The 12,818-nt window shown below is 42.8% G+C and overlaps 1 protein-coding gene across 1 annotated transcript in view; it reads left to right on the top strand.

Moving 5' to 3' along the window:
* eipr1 (EARP complex and GARP complex interacting protein 1) overlaps positions 1 to 12,818 on the top strand; it is a 110,382-nt gene that overhangs the window by 5,738 nt on the left and 91,826 nt on the right. The gene's annotated exons all lie outside the window — the stretch shown is intronic.

Below are 12,818 nucleotides of genomic sequence, written 5' to 3' on the forward strand. Positions count from 1 at the left end.
CTCCTAGACACAATTTCCCTAGAACACCCAAAAATACACATATCTCGGCCTAAACATCAGTGCTACAGGGAACTTCAATCAAGCTGTGAACGACCTGAGAGACAACGCAAGAGCTGCCGCGATAACCGCATTACCGCGGTATCGCTGTTGCATCACGCCCACCGCAGAGTTGGGCTGAATACCGCATCACAGCTGATTTTTTTAATAATAATAAAGTAGCGCCCAGACGTTGGACTTGCGGCTCTGCAGATATACCCTACTCGGTTCCAAGCGACCCTATTGGGTAGAAGTGGTACCAGAAAAGTCATGTGAAACATTGCAGACCACTGATTGGTCAGAAGAGAGACGCGTCACACATTGGTGTCTCTGAACAAAAACAGAAAGCCGCCATCTTTACTGCCTCGCTAAGGATGTATTTCATTCAGGATTTGTTTGCGACAGCACCAAGTGTAATAAACAGAAAAGGATGGATTCACTGTGTATTCGGCCTCATTTATTGATGAAACAAAACCGACATCAACCCAATTTACCACAGAGCGGAAAGTTTAGTGTCACAACAAGATCGCTGATGTGTTAAGTTTGTTGTTATTAGCCTAATACTAACGTCAGCAGATATACACGAGAGGTAACGTTAAACCCGGGTTGCTTGGTAGAATAGACACAATGAGGTAACGTTAGCTTTAGCACAATAGACACAACGAGAGTCTGGTTAATGTTGTTATTGATTGATTGAAACTGTGTTAAACTCTGGCTTGCTGCAAGCCCTCGGACATGCCCACGGAGCTTTCAGTGTACACAAGCGGCCCCGCCTGCATCCCCACATGGAGACAAACGTATTTTTTTTTTAATTTTGTGCGCACTGTGCGGTAATAACCGCGGCGGTAGGAAATATTTCGCAAATTTGTGCGGTAAGGAAAATATCAATACCGCGGCAGCTCTACTTTCTATGCCATAAAAAGTTAGACATTCCAATCAAAATCTGGCTCAAAATATTAGACTCCGTCATAGAACCGATTTCCCTATATGGTTGTGAAGTCTGGGGCCCACTTGCAAACCAAGACTTCACCAAATGGGACAAACACCCAACTGAGACTCTGCATGCAGAATTTTGCAAATCCATTCTCCGCACCCAACGGAAAACGCCAAATAATGCATGCAGAGCAGAACTAGGAAGATACCCACTAATCATCAAAATTCAAAAAAGAGCATTCAAATTCCACAATCACCTAAAAGAAAGCGACCCAGACACACTCCACAACATAGCCCTCACCCACAGAGAGACCCTCGATAGATGCCCACTCAGCCAGATGGTTCTGGGACTCTGCTCACAAACACAAGCAGAGCCACCAGACAGAAACCACACCGGACTAAATCAAATTATAAGAAAACAAAAAGAAAACTATCTGACACATTGGAAAGAAACAACCCAAAACCAGAGCAAATTGAAATGCTATTTGGCCCTAAACAGAGAGTACACAGTGGCAGAATACCTGAGCACTGTGACTGACCCAAAACTAAGAAGATCCTTGACTAGGTACAGACTCAGCGAGCACAGCCTAGCCATCGAAAAAGGCCGCCATAGGCAGACCTGGCTCCCAAGAGAAGACAGACTGTGCACCCACTGCACACAAGATGAGGTGGAAACCGAGCTCCACTTCTTAACAACCTGCCCACTATACCAAGACATCAGAGACATATACTTCCCACAAATTGCAAACACCCAAAGAGACTTTGAAAACATGGACAATAACTCAAAACTCCCATACCTACTGGGAGAAATACAAGAATGTGCAAACACAGCAGCAACATTTGTGAGCTGCTGTGACAAGAAAAGGACATCCAGCGGAATGCAACCACCATAAAGACTGTACAAGAAATTCCTTCTGTAATGTACTGATTTCTTTTGTTTTCTCTGTTTGATTGTTTTGTTTCGTTTGGCTTTGGCAATGTAAACGCATGTTTCCCATGTCAATAAAGCCCATTTGAATTGAATTGAATTGAAGAGAGAGAGAGAGAGAGAGAGAGAGAGAGAGAGAGAGAGAGAGAGAGCAGGAAACATGAAGCTGAGAGGAGAGAGAGAGAGAGAGAGAGAGAGAGCAGGAAACATGAAGCTGAGAGAGCAGGAGACATGAAGCTGAGAGGAGAGAGAGAGAGCAGGAGACATGAAGCTGAGAGGAGAGAGAGAGAGCAGGAGACATGAAGCTGATAGAGAGAGAGAGAGAGCAGGAGACATGAAGCTGATAGAGAGAGAGCAGGAGACATGAAGCTGAGAGGAGAGAGAGAGAGAGCAGGAGACATGAAGCTGATAGAGAGAGAGAGCAGGAGACATGAAGCTGAGAGGAGAGAGAGAGAGAGAGAGCAGGAAACATGAAGCTGAGAGGAGAGAGAGAGAGAGCAGGAGACATGAAGCTGAGAGGAGAGAGAGAGAGAGCAGGAGACATGAAGCTGATAGAGAGAGAGAGCAGGAGACATGAAGCTGAGAGGAGAGAGAGAGAGAGAGAGAGCAGGAGACATGAAGCTGATAGAGAGAGAGAGATAGAGAGAGAGATAGAGAGCAGGAGACATGAAGCTGAGAGGAGAGAGAGACGAGAGAGAGAGAGAGAGAGAGAGAGAGAGAGAGAGAGAGAGAGAGAGAGAGAGAGCAGGAGACATGAAGCTGAGAGGAGAGAGAGAGAGAGAGAGAGAGAGAGAGAGAGAGAGCAGGAGACATGAAGCTGAGAGGAGAGAGAGAGAGAGAGAGAGAGAGAGAGAGAGAGAGAGAGAGAGAGAGAGAGAGAGAGAGAGAGCAGGAGACATGAAGCTGAGGAACAGTCGGCGTGTTCTTTGTGTCGTCGGTTGTGATGTTTTTCTTTCTTCTCTGTTTTTTTGGGAGAGCGATTTGGCTTCGATTGGGAGGCTTGCCAGTGGAGAGAATCGATTCCCATCAAGCCCTTCCAGCCAATCAGGGCTCAGGGAGAGATCGCTGGAGCGCAACAGGCAACGGGTTTTGATTTTCGAAAGTGGGCATGTGACGGGGGGTGACGGGGGGTGGGGTGTCTGTGTGTCTGTGTGTGTGCGACTGTTTTTGTGACAAATGAATGCACAGTACACATGTTGGGCAAAGTGTGTTTTTCACCTGTGTGTGGGTGTGTGTGTGGGTGTGTGTGTGTGTGGGTGGGACTATATCTTGGTGATCACAGAATGTAATTTTCACTGCGAGGGTCCATATGCCCAATCAATAGGAGCCCAGTGCTGGGCCCTCGTGTGGACAATCAGGTGTGTGTGTGAATGTTTGTGTGTATGTGGTCTGTGCATGTGTATGTGTGTGTGTGTGTGTAGCTCCCTACTCACCAACAGCGTTCTGATTGAAGCCATTGGCACACTTTGAATGGTTGGATGGATTCATTGCGGGGTGCTACTCATTTGGTGGCACACAGCAGTACATTAGGGTGCACACTAAGCAGTACATTATGATGCACACTAAGCAGTACATTATGATGCACACTAAGCAGTACATTATGATGCACACTAAGCAGTACATTATGATGAACACTAAGCAGTACATTATGATGCACACTAAGCAGTACATTATGATGCACACTAAGCAGTACATTATGATGCACACTAAGCAGTACATTATGATGCACACTAAGCAGTACATTATGATGCACACTAAGCAGTACATTATGATGCACACTAAGCAGTACATTATGATGCACACTAAGCAGTACATTATGATGCACACTAAGCAGTACATTATGATGCACACTAAGCAGTACATTATGATGCACACTAAGCAGTACATTATGATGCACACTAAGCAGTACATTATGATGCACACTAAGCAGTACATTATGATGAACACTAAGCAGTACATTATGATGCACACTAAGCAGTACATTATGATGCACACAGCAGTACATTATGATGCACACTAAGCAGTACAGTATGATGCACATGACACTAAGCAGTACATTATGATGCACACTAAGCAGTACATTAGGTTACACACTAAGCAGTACATTATGATGCACACTAAGCAGTACATTATGATGCACACTAAGCAGTACATTATGATGCACACTAAGCAGTACATTATGATGCACACTAAGCAGTACATTATGATGCACACTAAGCAGTACATTATGATGCACACTAAGCAGTACATTATGATGCACACTAAGCAGTACATTATGATGCACACTAAGCAGTACATTATGATGCACACTAAGCAGTACATTATGATGCACACTAAGCAGTACATTATGATGCACACTAAGCAGTACATTATGATGCACACTAAGCAGTACAGTATGATGCACACTAAGCAGTACATTATGATGCACACTAAGCAGTACATTATGATGCACACTAAGCAGTACATTATGATGCACACTAAGCAGTACATTATGATGCACACTAAGCAGTACATTATGATGCACATGACACTAAGCAGTACATTATGATGCACACTAAGCAGTACATTATGATGCACACTAAGCAGTACATTATGATGCACACTAAGCAGTACATTATGATGAACACTAAGCAGTACATTATGATGCACACTAAGCAGTACAGTATGATGCACACTAAGCAGTACATTATGATGAACACTAAGCAGTACATTATGATGCACACTAAGCAGTACATTATGATGCACACTAAGCAGTACATTATGATGAACACTAAGCAGTACATTATGATGCACACTAAGCAGTACATTATGATGCACACTAAGCAGTACATTAGGGTGCACACTAAGCAGTACATTATGATGCACACTAAGCAGTACATTATGATGCACACTAAGCAGTACATTATGATGCACACTAAGCAGTACATTATGATGCACACTAAGCAGTACATTATGATGCACACTAAGCAGTACATTATGATGCACACTAAGCAGTACATTATGATGCACACTAAGCAGTACATTATGATGAACACTAAGCAGTACATTATGATGCACACTAAGCAGTACATTATGATGCACACTAAGCAGTACATTATGATGAACACTAAGCAGTACATTATGATGAACACTAAGCAGTACATTATGATGAACACTAAGCAGTACATTATGATGCACACTAAGCAGTACATTATGATGCACACTAAGCAGTACATTATGATGCACACTAAGCAGTACATTATGATGCACACTAAGCAGTACATTATGATGCACACTAAGCAGTACATTATGATGCACACTAAGCAGTACATTATGATGCACACTAAGCAGTACATTAGGGTGCACACTACATACAATTATGACAAGGCTGTTTAGTATGAGCACATATACTGATTACTTAAAGGGGAACTATCTTATAAATGGCCTTTTTGAGTGTTTAGCATTGTTTCCTAGCTATGTGAACTTATATTAATATGATCTATGTCTCAAAATTCTCATATTGGCGCATTCTTCCAATTCTCCTCTCACAATATTCACCCTCACTGAACTGAGTCATTTGAAAATGTGCGCGATATGTGATGTCAGAAAGACACCGCTGCATGTTAATGGAGACGTGCAGAATGAGCTGCACACAGTTCTGCTGCCCAGGCTCAAAACGGCTCGAGATCTTGAGGTAGAAAAATGCTGTTTTTGAGGACTTGATTAGAAATACAAAACAATGAATAAAAAAATATATATATATTACAGAGGTGTTCCATAGACTCACAGGAATTGTGTAAAAGTGCCCAAATAGTGAAAGAAATAGTAAAATAGTTCCCCTTTAAGTTGTTTACACATTTGGTTCTTTCAATTGAGTGGAAGAACAGACACTGTGTGGAGAAAAAGACTGACGGTCCTCCAAGATAAAAGTACACCAGTGTGGAGAGAGTGCTGTATAAACCACCGCTAAATAAGAGGACAGGTGACCTTCAGTGGAGAATTTTGAACGGGGCAGTAGCAGTTAATAGTTTTGTTGCAAAAAAAAACGTTTTTTTCTTTTTAATGTAAACAACTTGAAGGTATGTTCGAAACATTGAACAATGTGTTTTTGAACTGCTGGGAGAGTTGGAGTGAAACAGCTGTTGTGTTTGGTGCTGGTTACAAAAAAGAAAATGTAATGAAGCGGCAAACGTTGCATTTTATAAATGCAGGAAAATAGAAATGGAAAATGGCTCAGGTGGTGAGCTGATGCCAATGTTTAAGGCATTGGTAAGAGCCAGGCTCGGAGGGGATTTTAGATTTTATTCACTCATGAATAATATTGATGCATTTATGTTTCGGTGGAGCTTCAATGAAGTTATTTGTTGTGTTTTAGAGTGGCAGTTGTATTTTAACACTGGTTTTATGTGAGATCTCATGTGCTTTTGAGTATGATGAGAACACATGTATGATGTCAGATATAATGTGTATTTATTTAATTGTATTGACACACACACACCTTGTAGTGAGATTATGTCTAAACATCGAATATCTCTGTCTCTCACATGGATTAATTGATCAGATTGGGAAGCATGCAGCGTGTACATCTCAAAGTGGTGAATATATTGTAATTGTTGGTGCTTTGTGTGTGTACAGTATATGAGAGAGAGAGAGAGAGGGAGGGGGGTAAGGGTAGAGCCATATGAAATCCGCGTTCACGGAATCGCGGACGGAATCGCGGAATTGACCAATAAAAATGGAATCAACTGCAAAACGTGGAATATTGCAGAATTTGGCCTAATCTGGACTGAAATTCCGTTTTTGGGTGGAACGCTTGGTGCACACGCGACCGGGGAGGCGGACGCTAGAGCGGGTTACACACAACACAGGCAGTCTCCCAAGCGTCTCGCTGCTTCGGTGTTTACATCGTCAAGAAGCTAATAAATTCCCCAAATAAGCCCTCAATTCAGAGCAGAGCAGTATCCTAATGACTTTTATGCCTCCGGCGATAAGGTGTTTTGCTAATTCTGTCAACGTTCCGTGGACTGGAGCCACAAAAACACTTGCGACACTGTTGTGATTAGGACATGATCGCTTCTTGCTAAATCTAGTGCACCCATCCATTTGTTTAATGCAAACGAGTCATTATACACTGCCCTTTATAATCGAAATAAACTTAAATAGCTATGAAACGTTTTACAGTACATGGGACTATAGATGGAAATGATAGCTTCTTGCTAAATCTGGTGCAATCCATTTGTTTAATGCAAACGATTGTCATTATACACTGTCCTTTATAAACGAAATAAACCAAACTAAAGGTGCCTAAATTATGCATTACTATATTTCATCACAATAAAATAGATATAGCTAGGCTACTGACATTGTGATAATGTCAGTAGTAGCTAGCTGTATCTATTGTTTACACTTGAAATGTGTATTTTTATTTTGTCACAATGTAACTGTATTTCTGAGTTGCAGCACTTAAAAACATTAAATGGACTGTTATATCATATTCAATTGTAGACATTTATTCATTCCCACTTATTAGACACTATTTCTGATGGTAATGAGCATAAAAAGCTAAATACAGAATTCTGAAATATTAAAACGGAAAAAACGGAATTTGGGAAAAAATAAAATGGAATTTGGAAAATAATAAAACGGATTTCATATGGCTCTAGGTAAGGGGAATAGAAAGATATATGGTACAGAGATACTGCAGTCCCCCCTCTACAGGGCCTACAGGCTAGAGTGAGATACTTCTCCAGGGTGTGTGTGTGTGAGAGAGAGTAGTGTGTGTGTGTGTGTATGTGTCTCCAGTAAAAGCTGTCTGTTCCTCACCAGCCATGGCTCGCTCTCTCTCTCTCTCTCTCTCTCTCTCTCTCTCTCTCTCTCTCTCTCTCTCTCTCTCTCTCTCTCTCTCTCTCTCTCTCTCTCTCTCTCTCTCTCTCTCTCTCTCTCTCTCTCTCTCTCTCTCTCTCTCTCTCTCTCTCTCTCTCTCTCTCTCTCTCTCTCTCTCTCTCTCTCTCTCTCTCTCTCTCTCTCTCTCTCTCTCTCTCTCTCTCTCTCTCTCTCTCTCTCTCTCTCTCTCTCTCTCTCTCTCTCTCTCTCTCTCTCTCTCTCTCTCTCTCTCTCTCTCTCTCTCTCTCTCTCTCTCTCTCTCTCTCTATCTCTCTCTTGTTCTCCGTCTCTCTCTTGTTCTCCGTCTCTCTTTCTGTCTCCCCCCTCTCTCTATCTGTCTCCCTCCCCCCCTCTCTCTAATATTATGCATAGTATAAACTTATGGCAAACTTTCCCTGCTACCATTCGCTTTCATTTATCTTGTGCGAACACATTCCCCTCTGTGACACACACACACACACACACACACACACACACACACACACTCCATGTCATAATATACAGTACACCATGTAATAATATACACCATGTAATAACATACAACACCATGTAATAATATACACCACCATGTAATAATATACATGTAATAATATACAGCACCATGTAATAATATACACCATGTAATAATCAGGGCCGTAGCCAGGGTTTAGAAATTAAGGAGGTCCATTTATTTTTTTGGCCCAGACCGGCCCACCATAATCGGTCGGACACCACCCACCAGTACACCATCCTTGCGGCCCCCTTAAATATGCGTACCTACTGTACTATTCCCCCAAACCACTACTAAGCTGGGTAGTAAGTGCCATGGACAAGTGGACCAGTGCAGTGTACTGGGTGGTGATGTAAAAACACCTGCATCATAGCACACCTGCATCATAGCAGGCTCAGGATGGGCAAAGTAGTCTATAGCCTGTTCATCCCTGTCTCTCTCCTCCACAACCTGGCTTGACTAGACATAAGGAGAGAAAGAGATGATTACAATTAACTGGTACATTCAGGTCCAGAATTGTTGGAATTTCCTGAGAAAGATGTGCAAAAAGCTGTACAATTTAAACAATACCATACTGGTAATGAGCAAATATTTGTTTATTCAATTAATGCATGGAGCTGTTCCATCTTATTTCATTTGATACTAACTACTCAGTTCATACAGATTAAGTATCCAAATATCAATGATGAATATTGCATAAGGTTTACACAGTTAATAGATCACCTTTTTGTTTTATATTCATGTTCAGAGAGGAGTAATAGTTAGATCTTTGTATGTGTGATTTATATGGCAATTAAATCAATGGTGTGCTTGTTTGTTTGGGGAGTTTGACCCAAACAAAAATGACCGCCGGCCACTAGGGGGCAGCGTCTCGTTAGTAGTGCTGGACCTAGGTCACTCACAGTAACGTGGGCTTTGCTTAGCCAACGCGATGCTGACCAAAATCTGTTAACGTTATCATTATTATCGACATCACCATGGCAGTGATGGCACACACAAACTTCCTCCTGCTGCTTACTGTCCCTCCTCGGCCCTGCTGCCTGTGTCTCTGCCTGGTTGGCTACCTGAGGCTGTTGCTGCACAGCCTGCAATATTTGTGGGTGACGACGTTGAAGCTGCAGCAAACATGTCTGTGATTTTATTATATTTTGCAGCATCCACCATCCAGCAATTTCTCCACACCCTCTTTATAATAATTGTTAGACTAGAAGTCTTTATTTGTCATGCAGTTTAACACACACACGCGAGATGGGCGACCCACAGGAACACACACACACATGCACTGAGTCGCCGATGAAATGTCTCTCTGCACTTTTCCCATCCCGTTGTCCTTCCCCCTGTAGCCCATGCTATTTTCTTGTCTAGCTGAAACATTCATTATGGACTGTGAATTGGTTGACGCTCCCTGGAAGAGTGTAATTTGTTGACGCTCCCCTGAGATTTACGTGGTACAGCCTGCTTGTGAGCAGCGTGTTGAAAACTGTTCCTGGCTGCAAGCTAGAGACAGACTATTGGAGCAGTTGGAGAATATTAGAAAAGTGACAAAACGGTATACTTGGACAGAAGAACTACTTGGACAGAAGATGAAAGATAGAGGATAAAGAGAGGATTCCGGTGAGTCATACCGTGTTCATGCTAGCTAGCATGTCCTACTCATTGCTAATATGGAGCTACAGTGTGTAATCAAAAACCAGTCAGGATATTAGATGAAAGGAGAATGTTAACACAGTGATTCTGTTCACTGACATAACAGTGCTGGAACTGGACAAGAAAGAGAGAAGAAAAGACTAGCTGACTTGAAGACCGAATTGGAGGAGAAACCATTGCCAATTGAAAGACTGATAAACAAAAGGAAGAATCCTGGTGAGTTAGCAAGTCAACTCGCTAGCTAACTCAAGCTGCATATTGTTGTTTCTGAGTTACAATGTGGTTGTTATTGTGGTTATTGAGCCATACATTGTTAGTGTTGACTGCTATGGTGCAAGGCTGTGCTATGCATGTGAAACCTGCCATAATGTGAGTTCCAGTAAATAATTGTATAGCCTAATGGTATATAATTACAGTATATGATGCTAATCTATTGATGGCCTGTACAATTCTGTGCAGATTGGTTTTTGTTACCCCCTTCAGTGAACACGGATCTGCATCAACTGAAGTGGTCTTCTTCATTGACCTTCTCCACTCACCATCACCCAACGGTCGGCTGGTGACGTTCCCTTTTTGTTTAATTGAGTGCACTCAAAACAGACTTTATTGGGTACCCTTTTTATTTCATTTATTATTTTCTATAAATGTGGACCATTGCATGGAAGCTATGATGTTGTAATATGTACTGAACCTGGTGAACCCTTTTAAGTTATATAAAAGGTAAAACGTAGATCACGGTGCCTGTGTATTTTTTCTTAGAGCCAGTCTCCTTGAACCTATAGTTGATAGTTGTACCACTGCAGAAAGAACTGATAGTGTTGAATTACAGTAGGTTACATAAAGTGGCGAGCCAGCCAGGAGACTGGTAATACAAAATGGAATATTGTAACCATTATAAAATGCATGAGCAGGGCTGCCTTTTTGTCTCCAATATCGATGATAAGTATTTAGAAATTGACATTGCTAATGTCTTTAAGACACATGGAGAAGTAGTGAAATGTGTACGAGTCCCTAATGAACCAGGTAAACCTAAAGGCAGGGCTCTGGTCCAATATAAAGATGAAAGAGTAATAGCTCGTATGGATCCAGCGTTCTTCACTGAACCATTCATTTCTGATGATGCCACATGGTACATCACCACCATACAAAACGAGACAGTTCAGGAAACAGAAGAACAAGAAAACGTTGATGAACAAAAGTTTGCTGCAGCAGTAGCAAGACCAGTCAAATCCAGATGCTCCAAACTTATCTTTCTAAACTTCAGATGACTGATAGTGACACAGCAGGTGAAGAGACAATTGAAACTCTGGCGCCTGAGTCCCCTCGAACACCGCCATGTCTGGATGAGAGCCTCATCAACCCCCCCAGTGTTCAGAAAGTAGTTGTGGAGCATGTAGTAAAAACTGAACATCAATCTTCACATGTCAGCAAAATCCGCACCTTCTCAGGAAGAACACCAAAACCCAGTGGAGAAGTTGATTATGAGACGTGGCACACTCAAGTTGAACTGTTACTGAGTGATCCTTCCAGCTCGGATACTCAGAAGGTCAGAAGGATTTTAGAGAGCTTACTGAGCCCAGCAAGTGACCTAGTCAAAAGCCTTGGTATTGACTCCTCGCCCTCACAGTATCTCAATCAGCTTGACGCAGCTTTTGGGGCAGTAGCAGATGGAGAAGAGCTATATGCAGCATTCCTGGGTGCAAATCAAAATGCCGGAGAGAAATCCTCAGATTACTTGAATCGCCTACACCTGATGCTGGAGAAAGCTGTTACTGGAGGAGGGGTGTCTGCTGAAAATTCCCAGAAGCAACTTCTCAGGCAGTTTTGTAGGGGTTGCTGGGACCAGGCCATGCTCATTGAGCTCCAGCTTGAGGAAAAGAAGGCCAATCCCCCATCCTTCCCTGAGCTACTACTGCTATTGAGGAAACAGGAGGATAGATGACAAACAAAATTCAACAGGATGAAGAAACACCTTGGGAGCAATAAAGCTATGTCACATATGCATACAGTCTATGGCCTGCCCCAATGTGAAGAGCTGGAAGAGACAGAACCTGTTGCAAGCGAGAAGGAAGTGAAAAAACATCTCACGGAGACCCAAAGGCTCGCTCAGGAAGTGGCGGAGCTAAAGAAGCAGCTTGCTTTAAGAGCAGTTGGACCCCAGAATGTAAACAACCCCGGTGGCGAGAATGCGGTTAGGGGGAACTGTATGGCCTCTAATGCGACAAGCCGCAAGATGAACAGGAACACCTCCGACATGCCCCGAGCATGGTTCTGTTTTAGATGTGGAGAAGACGGCCACATTGCTGCCCAATGTTCGAACGAGCCAAACCCTGCCGCTGTACGGCAAAAGAACTTTGAACTCAGAGAAAGGCGTGAGCGGTGGAACATGCAGCACCAGGGCCAGCCCGAGTTCCCTTTAAACATGTAGTGGCCCCTGTTGTGGGCAATCAGGAGCCATGAACCCCCCTTTATCTAGTCCCATGCAAGACTTAGAAGTTAATGTAGTTAGGGCCACAAACTATGCTCAGAATGGCCCACCCTGTAACTATAGACCCTTACCCAGTGGTCTTGTGGGGCCATGTTGCACCTTGACTGTGCTTGTTGAAGGCCTCCCATGTAAATGTCTTCTAGATACTGGATCACAGGTTAGTACAGTCTCAGAGACCTATTACTCAGAACACCTCTCATCATTCCCTGTTGAACCCATTAATGCACTACTTGAGATTACAGGCGCAGGGGGTCAGCTAGTCCCTTACATAGGCTACACCCAGGTCTTTTTAACTCTCCCTAAGTGTGTTACTGGCATAGAAGAAAATGTGTCTTCCCTAGTTCTCATTGTACCCGACTGTGACCTAAGCCGTGAGATCCCTCTGTTGATAGGGACAAATGTACTTAATAGATTGTACGAAAAAGGAGTTACCC

The sequence above is a fragment of the Notolepis coatsorum genome (genome assembly GCF_963971535.1).
Source record: "Notolepis coatsorum genome assembly, chromosome: 2".
In the NCBI taxonomy this organism is placed as follows: domain Eukaryota; kingdom Metazoa; phylum Chordata; class Actinopteri; order Aulopiformes; family Paralepididae; genus Notolepis; species Notolepis coatsorum.